Genomic DNA, 24704 nt, shown 5'->3' with positions numbered 1-24704 from the left:
TAGTTGTTCCCTAGTCAGTCTGGCCGAACAGCCCCGAGTCCCTTAGGAAGGCCACAGCCGAGACAGGGCTTTCCCACAGAGCTCTCAAAGAGTGTATGTTGTGTTGTTGGCGTAGGTGATTGTGTGCAATGCAGTCTTCCATAATGTGCTTAATAGTATGGGGTGCTGTGTTGCATCCTGGACAGGCATCAGCAATGGAGTCATCCAGCCTCTTCTGGTAGCTTAAGAGGTCTGGATGGTGCCCACATCTCAGCCTGGCCAGGTGGACCCTGTCCTCACAAGGAAGATAGGATTCAGAAGGGTGGATGTCAGGAGGCCGTGCATGCAGCTATGTGTTGTCTTTAAGTGACTGAATGGAGCGGCGAGTGATCTGAGTGTGGATATGCTTCTGGAAGCTGGTCTGAGGTGGGTGAGGGGGGAGAGATGACAGTATTTGTTCTTACCTAATTGTATCTTTACACGAATGAGTCAAGCTCGTACTGTCCCGTGTCTTAAAACCATATTTATCATACATATCCTTAAATTTGTGAATTGTTTTGGCACACACTATTTCATTCGGTAGTGCATTCCATTGGTCAATTGCTCTGTTTGGGAAACTGAATTTCCTTACGTCTTTATCACCTCTCTTCTTATGCAGTATTTTGCAGTGTCCTATTGCTGATGCTTCTCCATGTGTTAAGTAATCATTTATGTCTATTTTCTCCTTCCCTGATATGCACTTATATAGCATTATCATGTCACCTCTTTTCCTTCGCTCCTGTAGTGTTGGTAGATTCAGTTCATTTAGTCTTTCTTCGTAGCTTAGGTCCCTTAAGCTTGGTATCCATCTTGTAGCGGCCCTTTGAACTTTTTCAATCTTGTCTATGTGCTTTTTGAGATGAGGACTCCAGACTACTGATGCATATTCCAGGGTTGGTCTAATGAATGATGTTATTATCCTTCTTAGCATGTCTTCATTTATGTATGTGAATGCTATTCTCATATTTGCAAGCAGTGTATACATGTTCCATACCTTCTCGCTGATGTGGTCAGCCAGAGATAGTCTGTTATTGATAATCACACCTAGGTCTTTCTCTCTTTCTGATGTGTATAGGGTTTTATTTCCTAACTTATAATCCCAATCAGGTCTTTTTCCACTTTTACCAAACTTGATTACATGACACTTGTCCACATTGAATTCCATTTGCCATGTACTACTCCATTCATGAAGTTTATTTAATTCTTCTTGTAGCTCTTTACAAGAGTCTGTGTTAGTAATTCTCCTTTGTATTTTTGCATCATCTGCAAACATATTCAGATAGCTCTCATTTCCAGTGTTACTGTTTATATCATTTATATACACTAAAAACATGATTGGTGCCAGCACTGAACCCTGTGGTACTCCACTAGTCACTTCTTTCCATGATGAGTAGTTTCCTCTTAGTACTGTTCTCATTTCTCTTTTTATGAGAAAGTCTTGCATCCAACAAAACAGTTTGCCTCGAATTCTTCCTTGATGGTACGGTTTCCATAAAAGTCTTTGGTGTGGTACTGTGTCAAAAGCTTTCTTGAAATCTAAATAGATACTGTCCACCCATCCTTCCCTTTCCTGTATTGTGTTTGTTACTCTGTCATAGTAGCTCAACAGATTAGTAACACATGATTTTCCTTTTCTGAAACCAAACTGTCTTTCTGTTATCATACTGTGTTCTTCTAGATGGTTTACCCAAGCTTTTCTTATAAGCTTTTCTAATACCTTGCTTACAACACTGGTCAGTGATACTGGTCGGTAGTTGAGTGGATTTTGTCTGTTTTCTTTCTTGAATAAGGGGACAATATTTGCTTTTTTCCAAATATCAGGTAGTTTACCTTGACTCAAGGATTTCTTGAAAATTAAAAATAATGGTTTACTTAACTCCTTTGCACATTCTCGTAGTACCCAACATGAAATTTCATCAGGACCACTTGCTTTTCCTCTGTCTAATCTACTTAACTCCTCCTGCATTACTTATTCTGCTATTGTGTATGGTATCGTGTGCTGGGTGTTGTTTTGATGTTCCTTGGTGTGGGTGGATGTGCTCCCATGTACTGTAGTGGATGTTGTGGGTTTGTGGAGGCTGCAGCAAGAAACTGAGTGCCTCTCATGTCTAAGTGATCCTTGACTTTGAGGACTTTGGTTTCTTGATGGAGGTGGTCTGTGGGTGTAGTAGCTGTGCAGCCTGTGATTACTTTTAGGGCCTTGTTCTGTATGGTCTGTAGAGTACTGTAGTGTGTTTTGGTGAGGTTAGAAGCCCAGGCAGGGCTTGCATAATTCATCACTGAATGTATGTATTGTTTGTATACTGTGGTGGTGGTTTCTTTGTTGTGTCCGAATGTTGTATAGGCAAGTGACCTCAAAGCATTGAGTCTTGGTGTTATTTTATTTTTAATGTTTGTGATGTGTTGTTTAAATGACATTAATGTATTGTATGTTACACCAAGGAATTTGGGTGTGTGTGTGTGTGTGTGTGTGTGGTAGGGGGGTGTTGTTTATGGTGAGGTGTGGGATGTGACTGTGTTCTGCTGTCCAATTTGTGAGAAGAGTCACTGTAGATTTGGCTGCGGCTATTTTGAGCCTGTTTGTGGTGAACCATTCGTGTAGTGTGTTGAGGTAAGGTTGCATGATGTGTGCAGCTGTGTTTGCGTTTTGGTGCGTACATGTAAGTGTAATATCATCTGCATAGGAAGCTATGTGTATCTGTGGTGTGTGGGGTGTGGGTACGTCGTGCATGTATAGGTTTAAGAGTGTAGGGGACAAAACAGGTCCTTGGGGGATGCCGTTTGTGAAGTTTCTGATGTTAGAAGACTGACCAGCAAATGTTACATGTGCACATCTGCCTGCTAAGTAGTTTGCCAGCCATCTTTTTGTGTTATTGTGCATGTTTGTGCTGAGTATTTTGTTTGTGAGGTTGTGGCGGGGGATGGCATCAAAAGCTTTGCTAATGTCAAGTGTGATTAGGAGTCCTCTGTGTGGTGGCCTAGCTGAATTCATGCCATCAAAAACTCTCTGTGTAAGGTCTGTAAGAAGGGTGTTTGTGGAGTGTAGTGGCCTAAAGCCATGTTGTGACTGGGCTAGGGGAATGTGAGGTATGACTAGTTGTAGTACCAGTCGTTCAGTGACTTTAGAGGGGGTGCAGAGGAGTGTGATGGGGCGATGTGAGGAGGGTAACATGGGGTCTTTGTTGGGTTTAGGGATAGTGATGATATTGCCATGCTTCCAGATGTTGGGTATTATGTTGTGTGAGAAGGGAAAGAAGTTGTATGCGGCTTTCATGGATTTGGAGAAAGCATATGACAGGGTGGATAGACAAGGATTGTGGAAAGTGTTAAGAATATATGGAGTAGATGGGAAGTTGTTGAATGCTGTGAAGAGTATGTACGATGGTGCGAAGGCTGCAGTGCATGTGGATGGTGGACTAAGTGAATTTTTCTCTTTGAAAGTTGGGTTGAAACAGGGATGTGTCATGTCTCCATGGTTGTTCAATCTGTACATGGATGGGGTACTAAAAGAGGTACAAGGTAGGGTAGTGGATGTTGGAGTGGCCCTGGTGAGAGAGGATAGTGTTTGGAAACTCCCTGTACTGTTGTTTGCAGATGATACTGTGTTGTTGAGTGAAGACGAAGGGGAGCTGCAAGGTTTGGTGGATGAGTTTGAGAGAGTGTGTAAGAAACGGAACCTAAAGGTGAATGTAGGGAAGAGTAAAGTGATGGTCTTTGAGAGAGGTGAAGTTAGTGAATGTACAGCGAGGTTAGATGGTGAGGAATTGGAAAATGTGAGTACGTTTAAGTATTTGGGTAGTGTGATGAGTAAGGATGGAGGTTTGGAGGGTGAAGTGCTTGAAAGGGTACAGCAGGGAAGAAAGGTTGCTGGTTCCTTGAAAGCAGTGATAAGAAACAGGGAAGTGAGCATGGAAGTGAAAAATTTACTACATGACAGCATTGTGATACCAACTCTAACGTACGGAAGTGAAGCTTGGACATTGTTGGAAGGACACAAGTCAAGAGTGAGAGCAGTGGAAATGAGTTATTTAAGAGGAGCCTGTGGAGTCACGTGGAGAGACAGGCTGACGAATGAGGATATAAAGGAGCGTTGTGGTGTGGATGTGGATGTGATAGGAAGCGTTATGAGGAACACACTGGGGTGGTTTGGCCATGTGGAGAGGATGGAGGGTGAAAGACTGACGAAGAGAGTGTATGTGAGTGAGGTGGAGGGGGGAAGAGGGAGGGGGAGGCCGAGGATGAGATGGAGGGATGGGGTGGAGAGGTATATGAGAGAGGGGGGTGTGAGTTGGGAGCAGGGCAGTGAAATGGCCGGGGACAGGGCGACTTGGAGGCGATTTGTTTGTGGCCACCCCAAACGGGATTGAGGCGTCTGGCAATAGACAGATAGATAGATAGAGCAGCTGTAGTTTGATATGTTGGTGAGTGCTTGTATGCCTTGTGGTCCTAGGGGTTTAAGGTGAATGTTGCTTATGTTGTCTGGTCCACAGGCAGATGAGTGCTTGAGGTTGTTAATGATGTGCTTCATCTGGTTGTAAGTGAAAGGTGCACAGTCTGGGTCTGTGGGGAACTGTCTCTTACGTCGGATGATATGTCGGTCTTCGGGATGGGGGTTTAGATGGCTGACTTGTGAAAAGTGATTGATGAGAGTGTTTGCTTGTTGTTTGTTTGAGGGTATGGTGTCTGTTGTTGTGATGGCAGCATGTGATTGTGTGGTGTTGCTGTTGGAAAGTGTGATGCTGTTTAGTGTTTTGTAGAGTTTATTGATGTTTGTTTTGTCGTCAAGTGTTTGGAGGTAATTTTTCCAGTTTAGTGTTTGCTGTTCTGATATTTTATTGTTTATTTGAGTGTTGAGTTCTTGTATTTGTTGTATGATGTCTTGTGTATGGGGTGTTGGGGAGTGTCGCAATGTATCCCGTTGTCTGATGAGGCCTTGAATTTCTGGTGTGAAGTTGGGGTTGTATTTCTTTCTGTTGCCTCTAGGGATGTGTCTTTTGTCTGCGTTTTGTATGATTGTATTGAAAGTGTTCACAGCGGTGTTGATGTTTGTGATGGGTGTACTGTTTAGTGTTTCGAAATGTTGTTCTGTTTCAGTTACAAAGGCCTCCCAATTGGCTCTCTTATAATTAGTGTATGTGTGTTTGTGGCCAGCTGGGGTGCTTCTGGTTTTGGTAGTGATGATGATTGGGAGGTGATCAGAACCTAGGGTTTTGACCACTCTCCATGATGTAGTGGGGGCGAGGTTTGGGGAGCAGAAGGTGATGCCTGGAGATGATGGGAGGAAGAGGGCTTGGTGTGGGATATGGGTATGTTGGTCTAGACTGTTTAGTATGAAGAGATGATCTATCTGGGATTGTAGTACCAGCCCTCTGTCTGTGTCAGGGTTGCTGACATGCCAGGCCGACGGCTTGGCGTTGAAATCACCACCCAGGATGATGTTGGGTATTTTAGTGATGTGGTGTATCTGTGGAGAGTAACTGTGTGGTACTGTGGGGGACGACTGGGGGGGAATGTATGTGTTAGCGATTGTTATGTGTGATTTGTTACCAGTGCATATTTTAATTGACTGTATTTCTGTTGGGGTGTCATGTGGGGGGAGAAGTGACTTTATGTGTGCACTGGTATCTGCAAAAGTTGATGGATTTGTGTACCAGGGTGATGAGACCACCGCCACCGCCGTCGGCCCGGTCTTGTCGAATGGTGGTGAAGTTATGAAATGTTGGTGTTTTCTGTGCTCTGTATAGTTTTGTTTCTTGTAAGATGGAAATGTGTATGTTCTGTTGTTTGATGAATTGTGTGAGTTCATGTATTTTGGTGTTTATGCCATCTATGTTTAACTGAAGGATGTTTATGTTGTGTGTGCAATGTGTGTTGGCCGCTGCAGCACGGGGGGGAGGTGGTGTGGGTGGAGTGGAAGGGGTAGGAGGAGGTTGTGATGGAGGTAAGGGCTGAGGTGGATTAGGATGGGTTGGAATAGGAGGAGTTGGGGGACTCGACGGTGTGGGAAGGGTCAGTGGGTTTGGCTGTGAAGATGTGAAGGAAGTAGGAGTAGGATTGGAAGGGGGGTTGATGGGTGGGGGGAAGGAGCATAAGGAGCAGGTCCAGGTGTTTGTGTGATGTTTTCTGGATGCAAGAGTTGTACAGGTGTAATGGGTCCAGTTCTTGCAGGAATTGCATTGAACTGAACCCTTTGTCTATCGGCTCGACGTGATAGGTTTTGAGCATGTTGGACATATGTATTTGTTGGTGGGTCCTGAATTGCTCTCAATGTCCCCAGCTAGAAGAAGTCGTCGAGAAATGACAACTGGGGAGTCATTTCTCAGTGTAGAAAAAATGGTGTTGTTGTGTGTGTTGTGTTGGGAGGTGTGGTATTTGCCCGGGCGACCGAAGCCACTCCCAGGTACTCGAGCCCCGTGAGGGGCCGGGGGGGTTTGTGGTGGTTTGGCCCCCATGCTGTCCTCCTCTTCTCTTCGACAGCCTCTGGGGGGTAAACCCACGATGAAGACGCCACCGCTTCAGGTCCAGAATGGCAGAGTATAAGAGCATAGTGGAAGAAAGATTGGGAAGGTATGAGCTAGAGCAGATGGAAGGGGTGGAAGACGTATGTAAGATATTCACGGAAGAGATAGGCGCAGCGTGTGAGGTGGTTTGTGGAGTCAGGAGGAGATGCAGGGGTGTGCAAGGGACAGCATGGTGGAATGATGAGGTGAAACGAGCTGTGGAACAAAAGAAGGCATATAGTGAATGGTTAGCGAGTAGAGGTAGGGAAGAAGATGAGAGAGAGAAGAGAGAGGTATATGTGAGCAGGAGAAGGGAGGTGAAGAAACTGGTGAAGGAGAGTAAGAAGAAAGTGGATGAAGAGTTTGGGAGGAATCTGAGTGTGAAATGGAGGGAGAGTAAGAAATTGTTTTGGAAGGAGGTAAAGAAAGTAAGGCAGTGTGAAAGGGGAAATAGTAGTGGAATGAAAGATAGGAATAATAGACTGCTGGTGGAGAAGTGGATGGTGTGGTGAAATGCTTAGGTATGGGGGTGAGACTGTTGTGGAGTGGATATGGAAGTTGTGTAGATTGGCTTGGGAAGAGGGAAGGGTTCCAGAGGACTGGAAATCAGGTATAATTGTTCCTCTGTACAATGGAAAAGGGGAGAGAGAAGTATGTGGTAACCATAGGGGTATTTGCCTTCTTAGTGTGACTGGTAAAATATATGGTAGAATACTCATTGATAGGGTTAGGCATATGACAGAGGAGCTAGTTGGAGAAGAACAAGGGGGATTTAGGAAGGGAAAAGGGTGTGTAGATCAGATATTTGTTCTAAGATGTTTAGTGGAGAAGCGTCTAGAGAAGGGAAGGAAAGTGTATGCTGCCTTCATGGACTTGGAGAAAGCTTATGACAGAATAGATAGGCAAGGTATGTGGAAGGTATTAAGAATATATGGAGTGGAGGGGAAATTGTTGAGTGCTGTGAAGAGTATGTACGAGGGAGCTAGGGCTACGGTGCGAGTGGATGGTGAGCTGAGTGAGTTCTTTGATCTCAATGTGGGACTGAAACAGGGGTGTGTGATGTCTCCATGGCTGTTTAATATATATATGGATGGGGTTGTAAAGGAGGTGCAAGGTAGGGCAGTGGATGTGGGGGTGGCCCTAATGAATGAGGGTGAGATTTGGAAGCTTCCGGTGTTGCTGTTTGCTGATGATACAGTATTGTTGAGTGAAGATGAATGGGAGTTGCAAGGTTTGGTGAATGAATTTGGGACAGTGTGTAGGAGGAGGAAGCTGAAAGTTAATGTAAACAAAAGTAAAGTTATGGTGTTTGAGAGGAATGAAGTCACAGAGTGTGCAGTGAGGTTGGATGGTGAGGATATGGAGAATGTGAGTGCATTCAAGTACTTGGGTAGTGTGATGAGTAAGGATGGAACTTTGGGGGATGAAGTACGTGAAAGGGTACAGCAGGGAAGAAAGGTTGTTGGTACACTGAAAGCAGTGATGAGAAATAGGGAGGTGAGTATGGAAGTTAAGAAGTCACTGCATGATGGTATTGTGATCCCTACCCTGACGTATGGAAGCGAGGCGTGGACCTTGCAAGAGAGGAACAAGTCAAGAGTGAGAGCAGTGGAAATGAGTTACTTGAGAGGAGCATGTGGAGTGACATGGAGGGACAGGTTGACGAATGAAGAAGTGAAGGAAAGTTGTGGGGTAGATGTGGATGTGGTTGAAAAGATTAGGAGAAATACACTGAGGTGGTTTGGACATGCGGAGAGAATGGAGAATGAAAGACTGACTAAGAGGGTGTATGTAGGTGAGGTGGAGGGAGGGAGAGGGAGGGGTAGACCGAGGATGAGGTGGAGGGATGGAGTTGAGAGGTATATGAGGGAGGGGGGGTGAGTTGGGGGGAGGGTAGTCAAATGGTGGGTGACAGAGTGACTTGGAGGCGTTTTGTCTGAGGCCACCCTTTGCGGGATTAGGGTGTCGGGCTATAGATAGATAGATAGATGGTGGAGAAGAGAGAGAAATTGAGGAGATGGAAGGAGCACTTTGAGGATATGTTGAATGTAGAGAGTGAGAGCAGTGCGAGTATAAGTGGTTGGCGAATGGCTGGGAGAAGAAGAGATGAGAGGAGAGAGGAAGAGGTCAGTAGGGCGGAAGTAGTGGAAGCAATGATGGAGTGTGTGGTGAAATGCTGAGGTATGGGGGTGAGATTATTGTGGAGTGGATATGGAAGTTGTGTAGATTGGCTTGGGAAGAGGGAAGGGTTCCAGAGGACTGGAAATCAGGTATAATTGTTCCTATATACAAAGGAAACAGGGAGAGAGAAGTATGTGGTAACCATAGAGGTATTTGCCTTCTTAGTGTGACTGGTAAAATATATGGTAGAATACTCACTGATAGGGTTAGGCATATGACAGAGGAGCTAGTTGGAGAAGAACAAGGGGGATTTAGGACGGGAAAAGGGTGTGTAGATCAGATTTTGTTCTAAGATGTTTAGTGGAGAAGTATCTAGAGGAGGAAAGGAAAGTGTATGCTGCCTTCATGAACTTGGAGAAAGCTTATGGCAGAATAGATAGGCAACGTATGTGGAAGGTATTAAAAATATATGGAGTGGAGGGGAAATTATTGAGTGCTGTGAAGAGTATATATGAAGGAGCTATGGCTACGGTGTGAGTGGATGGGGAGCTGAGTTCTTTGATCTCAATGTGGGACTGCAACAGGGTTGTGTGATGTCTCCATGGCTGTTTAATATATACATGGATGGGGTTGTAAAGGAAGTGCAAGGTAGGGCAGTGGATGTGGGGGTGGCTCTGATGAATGAGGGTAAGATTTGGAAGATTCCGGTGTTGCTGTTTGCTGATGATACAGTATTGTTGAGTGAAGACGAATGGGAGTTGCAAGGTTTGGTGAATGAATTTGGGACAGTGTGTAGGAGGAGGAAGCTGAAAGTTAATGTAAACAAAAGTAAAGTTATGGTGTTTGAGAGGAATGAAGTCACAGAATGTACAGTAAGGTTGGATGGTGAGGATATGGAGAATGTGAGTGCATTCAAGTATTTGGGTTGTGTGATGAGTAAGGATGGAACTCTGGAGGATTAAGTGCGTGAAAGGGTACAGTAGGGAAGGAAGGTTGTTGGTTCACTGAAAGCAGTGATGAGAAATAGGGAGGTGAGTATGGAAGTTAAGAAGTCACTGCATGATAGTGCTGTGATCCCTACCCTGACGTATGGAAGCGAGGCGTGGACCCTGCAAGAGGGGAACAAGTCAAGAGTGACAGCAGTAGAAATGAGGTACTTGAGAGGAGCATGTGGAGTGACATGGAGGGACAGGTTGACTAATGAAGAAGTGAAGGAACATTGTGGGGTGGATGTGGATGTGGTTGAGAAGATTAGGAGAAATACACTGAGGTGGTTCGGACATGTGGAGAGAATGGAGAATGAAAGACTGACTAAGAGGGTGTATGTAGGTGAGGTGGAGGGAGGGACAAGGGGGAGTAGACCGAGGATGTGGTGGAGGGATGGAGTTGAGATGTATATGAGGGAGGGGGGGTGAGTTGGGGAGAGGGTAATCAAATGGTGGGTGACAGAGCGACTTGGAGGCGTTTTGTCTGCAGCCACCCTTTGCAGGATTAGGGCATCGGGCTATAGATAGATAGATAGAGTGCTTTTAATCAAAAATTTACAATATAAAAATTAATCAAATATCAAGAAATTGCATTATTAATATACAACTTTCACACTTTATTAATTTTTATGTTTATTTTTATTTGGATCACATAATTATAACCCATGTTAATATTTTGTGTATGACCCCCAATGGGGGGGTGCATTTGTGTGTTTGGTTTGGGTTTGGGTTTGTTATTTTTTCTAAACAATGGATTCGTTAAATTGCACTTTTTGAGAGCATTACATTAATATAAAACATTAGTTTTTTCTTTATACCTTTTATGTACACATTCTTCAAATTTAAGCTTTAATTACTCGAAAATAACCTCCTGGTGCACACGTTACTCTGCCGCTAGATGCCTCACATCTACCACAAGAGTGTCCACCTTCCACTCACTTACTGTAGGTGACTAAACTGAGATGCCAATCACAGTCCTGTATATTAGTAAACTATTCACTATGTATTGATGGTTAACCACATATCTTATCCCTAATGTAAGGGTGTACGAGTACTGTTCCAGCACTCCCTTTGTGCTGAGTATGATAAAAGGAAGAGAGTGGTAAGAACTCTTATCCTCAAAAATTGTCCATATAGCCTAGGATCTGGATTCTGTGCCTGATCAGAGTTCAGTAAAACCAGTTAGGCTCACACTGCTGTGTGGTCATATGGTTGTGTGAAATGTGCAAGGTGTGAGTGAAGAATGTACAGTATGCCACAACTGAACCTTTGTACTGAACCTGGGATGGCATCAGTGTGAAGCAGAGAGCTAGATGCACATTCTGACATTCATACATCACAGTTACTTGGTCATTTTAGCTTATAACCAGCAATCCCATTCACTCATGTTACTAACAGCAACAAACATGAAAACATTAAGGCTGTCAAGTGTACCAACTGCCACACCTCTGCCACACAATGATGCTGTCTCAGGTTTATCTGTGGCATACTGTTCAAGAAAAGTCTATTAGAAAAATTTTATATGAGCAAGGTACAATGTGAGGGTGTTACATGAGACAAGTTTGAGTGTGTGTGAGAACTGTATGAATGGGTAGGTGTGACAACTGGAAGTCCACATATAAGCATGACTGGGCAGAGTAAACTGAGAGTTTGTTTGCTGACAAACAATGAGGTGGACAGAGAGGAATGATTATAACTGCATTTATTCAGAGTACCTGTATATTTAAATGGGTAGCTCTACATTTTTAGGGTAGCTCTACATTTTTAGGGTAGCTCTACAATGAGCGACAAGTCAAATGATTTCCTGTAAACTAGGAAAGCATTTACAATGCTGGGTGGTAACCTTATAACCAACCAACACGTGTTCCCTACGTGACAACACATGGGTTGGTGGAGGGTTAGTGCCTCTCCCCGGAAAACAACTAAAAAAAATGAACAAGAAGCCTCGGACCAGGATTGACCAACTAGTGACGACTAAAGACCAAACAAAGGACATGATATGGATGGCGATTTGGAATGTAAGGGGTGCAAATGATGAGGTGAAAGCAAGATTGTACAGGTGCTTGAGGGTGCAAAAGTGGATGTATGTGGATTAACTGAAATTAAATGGGGAGGTAAGAGTGTGAGAGAATGGGAGTATGGATGGGGTATATGTGTGGGGGTAGGTGAGAATGAGAGGGCAAAAGAAGGAGTGTGTACTGTTGTGAGTAACAGATAGAAGGAGAATATAAGAGAGTATGGATCACATGACTCAAGGATTGTGTGGGTAAGACTGAAAGTTGGACTACAAATGTGGGCGATTGCGTGCGTGTTTGCGCGAATGCAAGATCATGCAAGCAGAATGAGAGAAGAGTTCTGGGCTAATATGCAAGCGTGCATGGAAAAGTTTGAAAGGAATGAGAGAGTTCTTGATTGGCAATATGAATGGTAAAGTAGGGAATGTGAAGGTGGATGGAGTAGTTAGTGAGTGGGGTGTGCCTGTTGAGACAGATGAGAATGGTTGTGCTTTAGTGGACATTTGTGCCAGGAGTCCCTAAAGTCCCTAGAGTCCCTAGAGAGGTGGTGAAGTGGGCAATGAGAAAGCTTGGCTTGGAGGAGTGGCTGGTTAGGGTGGTTATGGCCATGTATGTGGGTGCTCACACCCAGGTGAGAGTGAATGGAGATTTGAGTGATGAGTTTTCCGTGAATGTTGGTGTGCATCAGGGGTCGGTCTTGAGTCCCATGTTGTTTATCATGGTACTTGAAGCCCTTTCACGTGACTTTAGAAACGGACTCCCGTGGGAGTTGTTGTATGCTGATGATTTGGTGTTGATTGCAGAGAATGAAAGGGAGGCGGAGGAAAGATTTAGGAAGTGGAGAGATGGTATGGGGCAAAAGGGTTTAAGGGTAAATGCAGATAAAACAAAAGTGATGATATCTAGGGTTGGTGGCGGTACTGTCAAAGACGAGGGAGAGTGGCCATGTGCAGTTTGCCACAAGGGCGTGGGAAGTAATTCCATCTTGTGCGGTGTGTGTGATAAATGGGTGCATAAGAGATGTAGTGGTATCACAGGTAGACTGCAAGATAATGCTGATTTTATGTGTACGGCGTGCCGGGGTGAGCAGGTGGAGATCGTCAGACGTGAAAGGATTGAACTTGCTGGTGAATCTCTTGAGTGTGTGGAAGAGTTTTGTTATTTGGGAGACATGTTGTGTGCTGGAGGTGGGGCTGGAGCTGGCTCTGTGGCTAGGGTGAGAAGTGGTTGGAAGAAGTTCAGGGAGCTCTTGCCTCTCCTGACATTGAGAGGGCTCTCCCTACGTGCTAAGGGGTCTTTGTATGCAGCATGTGTTAGGAGTGTAATGCTGTATGGCAGTGAGACCTGGGCAGTGAAGGAGGAAGACATTCGCCGGCTCAGACGTACAGAAATGACAATGATTAGGTGGATGTGCAGTGCGTCCCTGCGTCCAAGGCCTGGAGGGGCTGGGTTTACAATGGAAGAGTTGAGAGGTAGGATGGGACTGGAGTGTATTGGTGTTGTGATGAGGAGAGGTAGATTGAGGTGGTTTGGACATGTGGAGAGGATGGTGGATGATAATTGGGTGAGGAAGGTGAGAAGTGTTAATATTGGGGGTGGGGTTATGAGGGGTAGACCGAGAAAGACATGGGATGAGGTCATTAAGTGTGACCTTAGGGTTAAGGGACTGAACAGGGAAGCTGCAATGGATCGTGCAGCGTGGAGAGCCGCCATTAGGTGACCAAGGCCGACACATGCAAGCATGTTGGAGCCTTTAAAAACGAAACGAAACGAAACGAAACGAGGAGGTTGGTGACAGCCAATACCCTCTTCAGGCACAAAATGATCCATAGGTATATGTGGCGAGTGATGAGAAGGGTGGGTGGTTATCTAAATGAATGGAGGGCAATGATTGACTATGTACATGTAGATGAAAGGATGCAAAGGTGTGTAATGAATGCAAGATATAAAGAGGTTGGGGGAGTGGACTTCCTGACCACAATTAAGGTCCAAGTGAAATGGAGAAGTAGGATAAGGGAAGGACAGGAGGAAGTTGTATATGCAAGGAGGGTGGATAGGTTCCAAGAGGGAAGTGGAGGAGCGATTGGGTAAATATGGATTGGAGCAGATGGGGGATGTGGAAGGTGTGTGCAAGATATTCGCAGCAAAAATCTGTGCAGCATGTGAGTGGTCTGTGGGGTGAAGCGAAGACGAAAGGGGGTGCAAGGAACAGCATAGTGGGATGAAGAAGTGAGGCAGTCTGTGGCACAAAAGAAGAAAGCATATAGGGAGTGGGTAAGAAACGGGAGTGAAAGACATTGAGAGACAGAAGACAGAATTACATGTAGAAAGGAAGAGAGAGGTGAAAAGATTAGTAAGAGGGAGTATGAAGAGAGTGGACGAGGGATTTGGAAGGAATTTGAGTGCAAAGTGGAGGGAATGTAAGAAAATGTTCTGGAAAGAGATAAACAGTGTTAAACAGAGTGGCAAAGAAGTTACTCGGGGAGTGAAAGATAAAAGTGGTAGATTTAGAGTGGAGAAGGGAGAAACAGTGAGCAGATGGAGAGAACACTTTAAGGAATTGTTGAACATAGAGATTGAAAGTAATGCGAGTATAAGTGGCTGCGGAATGGCTGGGAGACGGAGGGATGTGAGAAGAGAGGAAGAAATCAGTAGGATGGAAGTTGTGAAATAAGAAAGTCAAAATGGGAAAAGCCCCAGGAATTGATGGAGTGTGTGGTGAAATGCTGAAGCATGGGAGAGAGATAGTTGTAGAATGGATGTGGAAGATGTGCAGATTGGCCTGGGAGGAAGGAAGTGTCCCGGAGGATTGGAAGTCATCTATAATTATTCCCTTGTGCCAACGGCCATACCACGTTGAGTACACCGCTTCCCGTCCGATCAGCGAAGTTAAGCAACGTTGGGTCTGGTTAGTACTTGGATGGGTGACCGCCGGGGAACACCAGATGCTGTTGGCATCCCTACCTGTCAAGTGGGGTTGGTGGAGGATTAGTGCCCCTCCCTGTAAAACAATTAACTCTAAGCCCTTGGCCACCCCGTTTGGGATACATGGCGTCTGGCAATGAATGAATGAAAAACAAAGGAAAAGTGGAAAAAGAAGTGTGTGGTAATCCTAGCATCTTCTTCTTAGTGTAATAGGAAAAGTATATGGTAAGATACTTACTGACAGAGTCTGGGAAATAACAGACGAATTAGTTGGAGAACAACAGGGAGGTTTTAGGAAGGGAACGGATTGTGTATATCAGATATTCATTCTTAGATCTTTAGTGGATGAGTTTCCAGAGAAGGGAAAGAAGTTGTATGTGGCCTTCATGGATTTGGAGAAAGCATATGACAGGGTGGATAGACAAGGATTGTGGAAAGTATTAAGAATATATGGAGTAGATGGGAAGTTGTTGAATGCTGTGAAGATTATGTATGAGGGTGCTAAGACTGCAGTGCATATGGTAACTGAGTGAGTTTTTCTACTTGAAGGTTGGACTGAAACAGGGGTGTGTCATGTCTCCATAGTTGTTCAATCCGTATATGGATGGGGTTATAAAAGAGATACAAGGTAGGGCAGTGGATGTTGGAGTGGCCCAAATAAGAGAGGGCAGTGTTTGGAAACTCTGTGCTGTTGTTTGCCGATGATACTGTGTTGTTAAGTGAAGACGAAGGGGAGCTGCGAGGCTTGGTATATGAGTTTGGGAGAGTGTGTAAGAAACAGAATCTAATGGTGAATGTAGGGAAAAGTAAAGTTATGGTCTTCGAGAGAACTGAAGTCAGTGAATGTACAGTGAGGTTGGAAGAGGATGAAATGGATAATGTCAGTGCATTTAAGTACTTGGGTAGTGTGATGAGTAAGGATGGAAGTTTGGAGGGAAAAGTATTTGAAAGAGTACAACAAGGAAGAAAGGTTGCTGGTTCCTTGAAAGCAGTGATAAGAAACAGGGAAGTGAGCATGGATGTGAGAAAGTTATTACATGACACTGTTGTGATACCAACTCTAACGTATGGATGTGAAGCTTGGACCTTGTTGGAGGGACAGAAGTCATGAGTGAGTGCAGTGGAAATGAGTTATTTGAAAGGAGCCTGTGGAGTCACATGGAGAGACAGACTGACAAATAAGGACGTGAAGGAGCGGTGTGGTGTGGATGCAGATGTGATCGGAAGTATTAGGAGAAACACACTGAGGTGGTCTGGCCACGTGGAGTGGATGGAGTGTGAGAGACTGAGGAGGAGAGTGTATGTGAGTGAGGTGGAGGGGGGGAACAATTTGTTTGTGGACACCCCTTATGGGATTTAGGCAACTGGCAATAGATAGATAAACAGATATTTAAAGTGAGCCCTCCATTCATGTAAACAGTGTTAACTTGGCCTTCCATGTAATTAGACTACATACAGGGAACCACTGAACCCATTAGAATAAAACTAATGTGTCAACAAATTCTCCAGCCAGAACCCAATTTGTTTACTGAAAACTCTCTGTGACCCCAACTACATGACAACTACGCTTCCTAAGGGCAAAGCCTACAGTACAGTGGTTGTTGTTGTTATCGATCAACCCCAGTCTGTTTAAAAGAGCAGACCCATCAAATATAGGTAAGCAACTGCAACTGCCCCCACAGGGCCATCCCATGCAGCAAACTAATGTTCTCTTGTGACTGACAGCACCTAGTGTAGGAAAGTATGGAGGTTTCGTTCCTGGGTTGATGTTGCATTTGCATCACCACCCAGTTAACAGGGACACCACAGTATGCTTCATTTCACCTTATGATCTGGTTATATGGTTACCACTCCGCATTGTACAGTAAATGGTTTCCTGGGCTACAGAAAACCATTAAACTTTCAGTCAGTGTAGTCAACTGAACTGGAATGAGTAACAAAATATGACAGGAAGGAAAGGGAAAGTATGACTGGAATAGAGCAGACAGAAACAGAATGATATCAGTGAAGGAAGAAGTAGGCAGCACTACATCCAGTGAGTGGATAATGGTCACCACCACCTACCACTGTTGTTGTTTAATTTATAAAGGCTCCAACATGCTAGCATGCATCAGCCATGGTCACCTAATGGCAGCTCTCCACAATCCTCAAACACTGGCAGCCTCCCTATTCAGTCCCTTATCCCTGAGGTCACACTCTATGACCTTGTTCCACATCTTTTTTGGTTTGTCTTTGGCAATCCTGCCCCTGATGTTCACACTTCTCACTTTCCATGCCCAATTTTCATTTACTTTCCACACCCAATTTTCATTCACTTTCCACAGCCAATTTTCATCCTCCATCATCTCACATGCCCAAACCATCTCAATCTGTCCCGCATCATCACAGCACCAATACACTCCAGTCCCATTCTTCCTCTCAACCCTTCAACCGTAAACCTATTGCCCCCCAGGCCTCACATTCAAGGATGCACTGCACATCCATTTTTCAGCATTTCAGTACCACTGGGAGTAGACCAGCATACTCTCTTATACAATTTCCTCTAACTGTCAGCACCAAACTACATGCAAATTATACACCTCACTTTCTTTACTTTATTTTAAAAATGACATCTCAACACCCAGCCTCAGAGTCCCAGGGGAGGGGGGGGAGGGCATAAAAGACTCCAACACCCACCCCTCTCCCAGTGACTGTCATGCAAGAAGCTTAGAACTACAGCACTGTCTGACTCACTTCTTCATTTCTGAAACATTTGTGATCTTTCCTCTAATTTTCTCTCTATTGAACACAACCTCTCTTTCTCAAAACCTCACCTTCTGTTCCATACTGACACTCAGCTGTCTGAGACAACTGATAGCAAACTCTTCTCTGTATCCTCCTACTCACTTCAAAGACAAAGGTGGCCGTTGTGATAAGTATGCAACAACATTTTGGGTTCTAATGAATCTTTTGAATTAGCTACTCTCTGGCTTCGGCTATCCTGTCATTCTCTGACTAAATATATCTGTGCTGTTTACTTATTCTCTAATTCCACTGACTATGAAAAATTCTTTGACTATCTAACTTCTAAGATGGAACACATCCCATCAGTTTCTCCTTCCTCTGAAATCTCCATTCTAGGTTATTTCAATGTTCCTCACCACCTTTGACTCTCCTCTCCTTTCAATGACCCACCTAGTGAACAAGCCCATATTTTTTCTATCCTTAATGACTTACAACAGCTTGTACACCACCCTATCCATATCCCTGCCCACCTTGGAGAGAGTTCCAACATACCATCACCTTGGACAGAGTTCCAACATACCTGACCTTTTCCTTACAACTAACCCTTCTGCTTATGCTGTTAATCTTTTCACTCTGCTAAGCTCCTCTGATCACAACCCTATCACCCTAACCTATCCTAGCATTCCAGTATAGACTGTGGACCCTCCCATGAAGCTGTGGCTGTGTCACTTTGGAGCTACTGATTTGGAGGCCCTCAGGCAGTACATCTTTGATTTTCCCTGGAATGATTATTGCTTCCCTGGCTGAGAGCCATCTGAGTTGTCTCGTGCATTACAGAAGTTATTCTCTCGGGTATGGAAGCGTACATTCCTTTCTCTTAACTTTTGACTAATGAAAAAAAAAAAAAATTTAATTACATTTTTTCTAATGCTGTTCACAACAAGGAAAGAACCTTCAAAAGGTACCAGAGCAAACCCATCCCTGACTCTAACCCCTTTTATGTTTCCGCCCAGAATCATCCTAAGTGTGTCTTTCTTTCTACTTAAAATAATTCATACTAAATGCTCTGAACTCTCCAATGCAAATTCCTTCTGGCACCTTGCCAAAAATCTTCCTAACAACTTTACTTCATTGTCCTTCCGACAATGTAGCTGTTTCTTCTACTGATAAAGCAATACCATTTGCTCAGGCTTTCTCCTCCAATTCCACCTTACACGATTCCAGTTCTGTTCTTCCATCATTTCCATCTCTGACTTCCTCATGGCTGACATCAATACTTCTTCAACTGATGTGTTTTCTGCCATCACTGGCCTCAATAATAAAAAGGCATATGGACATGATGGGGTCCCTTGTGCTGTCCTGAAGAACTGTGATTCTGTGCTTACACCTAGCCTTGGTAATCTCTGTTGCCTTTGTCTGTCAATTTGTACCCTTCTTTCTTGCTGAAAGTTTGCTCTCATTCATCCTATCAAAAAGAAGTGTGACCATTCCCAGCCCTCTGACTATCACTCAGTGACTTCTACATATCTATCTATTGCCAGAAGCCTTAATCCATTATACGGGGTGGACACAAACAAATCGTCTCCACATCACCCTGTCCCCTGCCATTTCACTGCCCTGCTCCCAGCTCACACCTGCTTCTCTCATATACCTCTCCACTCCATCCCTCAATCTCAACCTTGGCCTCCCCGCCCCCTTTCTTGCCCTTTCCACCTTATTCACATACACTCTCCTCAACAGTCTCTCACTCTCCATCCTCTCCACATGGCCAAACCACCTCAATGTGTTTCTCCTAACGCTTCCTATCACATCCACATCCACACCATAATGCTCCTTCATATCCTCATTTGTCAGTCTGTCTCTCCATGTGACTCCACAGGCTCCTCTAAAATAACTCATTTCCACTGATCTTACTCTTGACTTCTGTCCCTCCAACAATGTCCAAGCTTCAATTCCATACATTAGAGTTGGTATCACAATACTGTCATGTAATAACTTTTCATTTCCATGCTCACTTCCCTGTTTCTTATCACAGCCTTCAGGGAACCAGCAACCTTTCTTCCTTGTTGTACCCTTTCAAGCACTTCACCCTCCAAACTTCAATCCTTACTCATCACATTACCCAAGTACTTAAACATACTCACATTTTCAATTTCATCCTCATCCAACCTCACTGTACATTCACTGACTTTACCTCTCTCGAAGATCATAACTTTACTCTTCCCTACATTCACCTTCAGATTCCGTTTCTTACATACTCTCCCAAACTCATCCACCAAGCCTTGCAGCTCCCCTTCATCTTCACTTAACAACACAGTATCATCTACAAACTACAGTACAGGGAGTTTCCAAACACTGCCCTCTCTCATTAGGGCCACTCCAACACCCACTGCCCTACCTTGTATCTCTTTTATAACCCCATCCATGTACAGACTGAACTACCATGGAGACATGACACATCCCTGTTTCAACCCAACCTCCAAAGAGAAAAATTCACTTAGTTCACCATCCACATACACTGCAGCCTTAGCACCCTCATACACACTCTTCACAGCATTCAACAACTTCCCATCTACTCCATATATTCTTAATACTTTCCACAATCCTTGTCTATCCACCCTGTCATATGCTTTATCCAAATCCATGAAGGCCACATACAACTTCTTTCCCTCCTCTAGAAACTTTTCCACTAAAGATCTAAGAATGAATATCTGATCTACACAACCTCTTCCCTTCCTAAAGTCTCCCTGTTCTTCTCCAACAAATTCCTGTTATTTCCCTAACTCTGTCAATAAGTATCCTACCGTATACTTTTCCTATTACACTAAGAAGACAAATGCCCCTATGATTACCACACACTTCTTTTTCCCCTTCCCCTTTATACAAGGGAATAATCTCCCACAATCCCCTATTCCCCCGACCACTGCCTCACAACCCCCAACTCTCCTCCATCTCCCCCACCCACATCCCCCAAACCCCCCAAACAACCCTACCCATCCAACCTCCACTGCCATTCCCACCCTTATCCCCCCACCCTCCTCCTGACTCCCCCACTTAGAACCCCCACCCATCATCCCCCCACCCTCACCCTCCCTCCCAACCCCATCCCCCACCTCCCCCAAGCACCCAGTCCCCATCCCTGCACCACCCCACAACCCCCACACCCCTCCACACCTTCCCCCCACAAATCCCCCACCATTTATGCAACAGGTCAACTCTGGAACTGTCTCCCTCTGTCTGTATTTCCTGCTGCATATGATCTCCAGTCTTTCAAACGCAGTGTGTCCAGGCATCTCAAAATGATCAGATCATTTATTTGGCTCTCTATTGTATTTTGTTTTTCTCTTGGAGGGAACTGTTATTGTGGGCTCATGGCCTTTGGTTCCTTCTTCCTCGCATAAAAAAAATAAAAAATAAAAAATAAAATAGCACCCACCAATTATGCCCGTCCTGAGCGTATGTCAAAACATTACGATGCCCATCTTTTAGGTGTTAAGGGTGACTTTAGTGACAGCCTAAGTACATATCCAGTAATAATTACACACAGCACCACAACATCTGCAAGAAAATAACACACGGATTCGTTCTCTTTAGTTTATAAAGGCTCCAATATGCTTGCATGCACCAGCCTCGGTCACCTAATGGCGGCTCTCCATGCTGCTTGATCTTTGGCAGCCTCCCTATTAAGTCCCTCATCCCTGAGGTCGCACTCTATGACCCTGTCCCAGATCTTCTTCGATCTGCCTCCCACAACCCCACCCCCAACATTCACACTTTTCACTTTCTGTACCCACACTCTCCACATGCCTGAACCATCTCAATCTACCCCTCTTTATCACAACATCAATACACTCCAGTCCCATCCTTCCTCTCGACTCTTCCATCATAAACCTAGCCCCTCCAGGCCTCACATTCAAGGATGCACTTCACATCCACCTAATCACTGTCATTTCTGTATGTCTGAGCCTATGAATATCCTCTTCCTTTACTGACCATGTCTCACTACCATACAGCATTACATTACTAACACATGCTCCAAACAAAGATCCCTTGGTGCAGAGGGAGAGTCCTCTCAACGTCAGGAGGGGTAACAGCTCTAACCACTCCTCCCTCTAGACATGAGTGTCTAGTCCCACCTCCAGCACGTAACATGTTTCCCAAGAAACAAAACTCTTCCACACACTCAAGAGACTCACCACCTCAATCCTTTCACACCTGACAATCTCCACATGCTCTCCCACACACAATGCACACATGAAATCATCATATCACAGTCTACCTCTAATATCACTACATCTGCACAAGATGGAATTACTTCCCATGCCCTTATGGCAAACCACACATGACAGTACTGCCACCAGCCCTAGATACCATAACCTTTACCTTATTTGTATTTACTCTCAAACCCATGTGCCCCATACCATCTCTCCACTTCCTAAATCCTTCCTCTTCCTCCTTTTCATTCTCTGCAATCAACACCAATTCATCAGCATACAACACCTCCCAAGGAAGTCCATTGCTAGTCATGTCAGAGGGCTTCAACAACCACAATAAACAATAAGGGGTTCAAGACTGACCCCTACTGCACACCAGCATTCAAGGAAACTCATCACTCAAATCTCCATTCACTCTCACTTGGGTACAAACACCCATATAGAGCCATAACCACTCTAATCTGCCACTCCTTGATCCCAAGAATTCTCACTGCCCACTTCACCACCTCACTAGGGATTCTGTCAAAGGTTTTCTCCAAATTAACAAAAACAAAGTACAGATCCCTTTTCTTTCCTATATATTTTTCCAGAAAGCTGTCAAACAATGAATATGGCATCAGTGGTCCCATTGCCTGGCACAGGTTCACACTGGATCTCATCAATATTTACACTTTCTCTAATCATAACTTCTAGATCACTCTCCATTACCTTCATTATCTGGATTATATAAGGCTATATCACGTGGTCAAAGAAGGTTATTTCCAGACACACTAGAAGTGCCTCTCAAGTGCCCTGAGAGCTCTTTGGAAGGTCTCCAGCTGCTCAGCTAAGGCTGCTGCATAATCAGGAAAATCAAACTCATTAACCATGAAATTGCCAATTGATACTTTGGTCACTCAGGTAAAAATAAGAAAATTAATTATCTTCGAACTTTAAAATGGAAATAGGTACCTGATATGTGCATGAAATAGTTGCACTGCTGGAGGTGAGTACAATTTGGCCAGCATCATCTTAGTCACACTGGTGCTGGAGAGGGATGTCTTCATGAGTTGGCACCAACATGACTGGGTGGCTCCACTGCCTGGTTATACAAATGTCCATCATAAACCTCCCCATTCCCCTAAAGAAGAATGGTAGGCTGCAGAAGGAGGACACCTTCAGGCTAAAGTCCACTTTGTTGATGTCCACATAAGTCTGGGATTGCAGCTACAGCTACTACTACTACTATTACTCTGTTCTTCCTTCTTCTCTCTCTCTCTCCTCTTCTCTCCACCTCCATCTCTGTTGTTCCTCTTCCACATCTCCCTAGTCCCCCTCCCTCAACCTTTCTCCCTTTCCTCTCCTCTCCTTGTTCCCCCTCTCTCTTCCTCTCTCCTCCACCCTTTCTCTTCCATCCCTCCCCTACCCCCACTACTTACATATTCCTCTCTATAATCTTCTTCTTCTTCTTCTTCTTCTCTGGACACTTCCAGCTTTTCTATCCTTGTCTTTAACTAGAAGAAAAGTTTTGTCAGTTATAACCTCCATGACAAACAACCATAAAACGATCAACAGGTCAGTTGCTATTTGCTTCCCTTTAAACCTTGTACTTCTCACACATTATTTTTGCACTGTTTTACAATTTATGCTGTAATTATCAACAAAAGCTTACAGTGGGAATATGTAATGTTAAGAAGGTTGTGTACATATCCCCTATATGGCCAGCTTGAGCCACCGGCAACTAATCTTCGTTGAACCCATTATAATATATCGGCTTCATAATATGGAGATCATATTAAGCAGACTGCTTAATATGATCTCCAGCAACACAACTCCATCATTAAGTGAGGGACACCTGTGTACCGTTAGTTCAAGCTGTCTCCCCAAAGCTGATTAAAATCATCTGAAAATCAGAAGAGTAAAATTTTTAAAATGCCATTGTACAGTAGTTAACCCCCCGACGACGGGAATGTTTTAGGTGTGGCCGCCCTCTCACTATGGCCATATTTCCCAAAATAGCCTTTTTCAAACCTTCATATCTAAGAAAGTATAGTGGTTAGGGAAACAAATTAAAGACCATATTACTCACCAACCTTTCTTCTTGTGAATGAAAGCATCTCCAGGTCTGCAGGTGGTTGCATTGATGGGTATGGACGTGACGAAGATAAGTAACTTTTGGCACTAAAAGCAGGATGTTTTCGTGTGTGTGCATGCAGCCATGGCTTTGGCTTCACTCTCAATGTAATAACTTCTTCACTACTAGATAAACTAGACACAGTGGCATTCAAGGAATGCCCTATGGCACTATCGCTGAGCCCTTTCCTATTATCCTTGGGCAGGGGTTTGGCAGGGATGGATGAGGCAAGGGGTCCGCATGAGGCGGGAATGGAATTAGATGAGGTTTCAGAAAACACTGTTTAGCACCTGGCAAAGTCACAGAGAAGACTGAGGTATGCTTCCATTGGGTGGAAGGAGTCTCTCCCTACCCATTGGTGACAGAGTCAAATGGCAGCAAGTTCAAACTGTGGCAAGATTGCATCTACGGCACCTCCCGTCACCCAGCAGTCACCGTCCACCCCTTTTGCTGCAGCCTATGCTGCTTCCCGGTATGTAGGGGTTAACCCTTTCGTTGTGGAATTTATTTTCGGCTTGATTCTCAAAAAGTGTCAATTCTCCAGCAAAAATCAAAATGGTATTAGGTACTTCTCTGCAACACTTTTGTGACTGCCTAATACTTACACATCAGGAGGAGGCCGTAGCACGGGCTGAACAGGGTAGTACTCCCGAGGGGAATGGGAATGCTGGTGATAGGGAGAGCTGGAGCTCCTGTTTCACTAGCTATCTAACCATCCCCCTTTGCTGACCTTTTCAGTGTGACAGTAACATGGAGAATAGACCAGCATACTCTCCCAAACATTTCCTCTAACTATCTATGCACTACACCACATGCACTTTACATTTCACACAACGTATCCCACTACGTTACAGGGGTTGGCGCCAGCAAGGGCATGCGGCCAGAAAACTTTGCCCCCGCTACCTAGTGGCGGACTTCTGGGGGGAGGCGTGGCGGGGGTTCCGCCGGCATAGACCATGGGTCCAGGGCGAGATGGGGCTCGGGCCTGTGCTAGAGGGTAAAGGGCATTGCGGTTCCCAGGCTGCCGCTTCCGCCCAATAAAGAGGGGCCCGAACCTGGGAGTAGCGCCCCAGGAGGCTGCCCTATCA

General features: G+C 44.7%; 1 protein-coding gene and 1 non-coding gene across 4 annotated transcripts in view; one reads left to right on the top strand and one right to left on the bottom strand.

Annotated features, from left to right (window-relative positions):
- Positions 1-24704, bottom strand: part of SecS (Sec synthetase) — a 203652-nt gene that overhangs the window by 44263 nt on the left and 134685 nt on the right. The window lies entirely within an intron of this gene.
- LOC145395096 (5S ribosomal RNA) lies at positions 14479-14597 on the top strand. Its single transcript, XR_013896527.1, has one exon. It is a non-coding gene; the product is annotated as a 5S ribosomal RNA (ribosomal RNA).

The sequence above is a fragment of the Coenobita brevimanus genome, chromosome 29 (assembly GCF_032717465.1).
Source record: "Coenobita brevimanus isolate Jiangsu-jjx chromosome 29, ASM3271746v2, whole genome shotgun sequence".
Lineage (NCBI taxonomy): Eukaryota > Metazoa > Arthropoda > Malacostraca > Decapoda > Coenobitidae > Coenobita > Coenobita brevimanus.
This window is presented reverse-complemented; position numbering and strand designations above follow the sequence as displayed.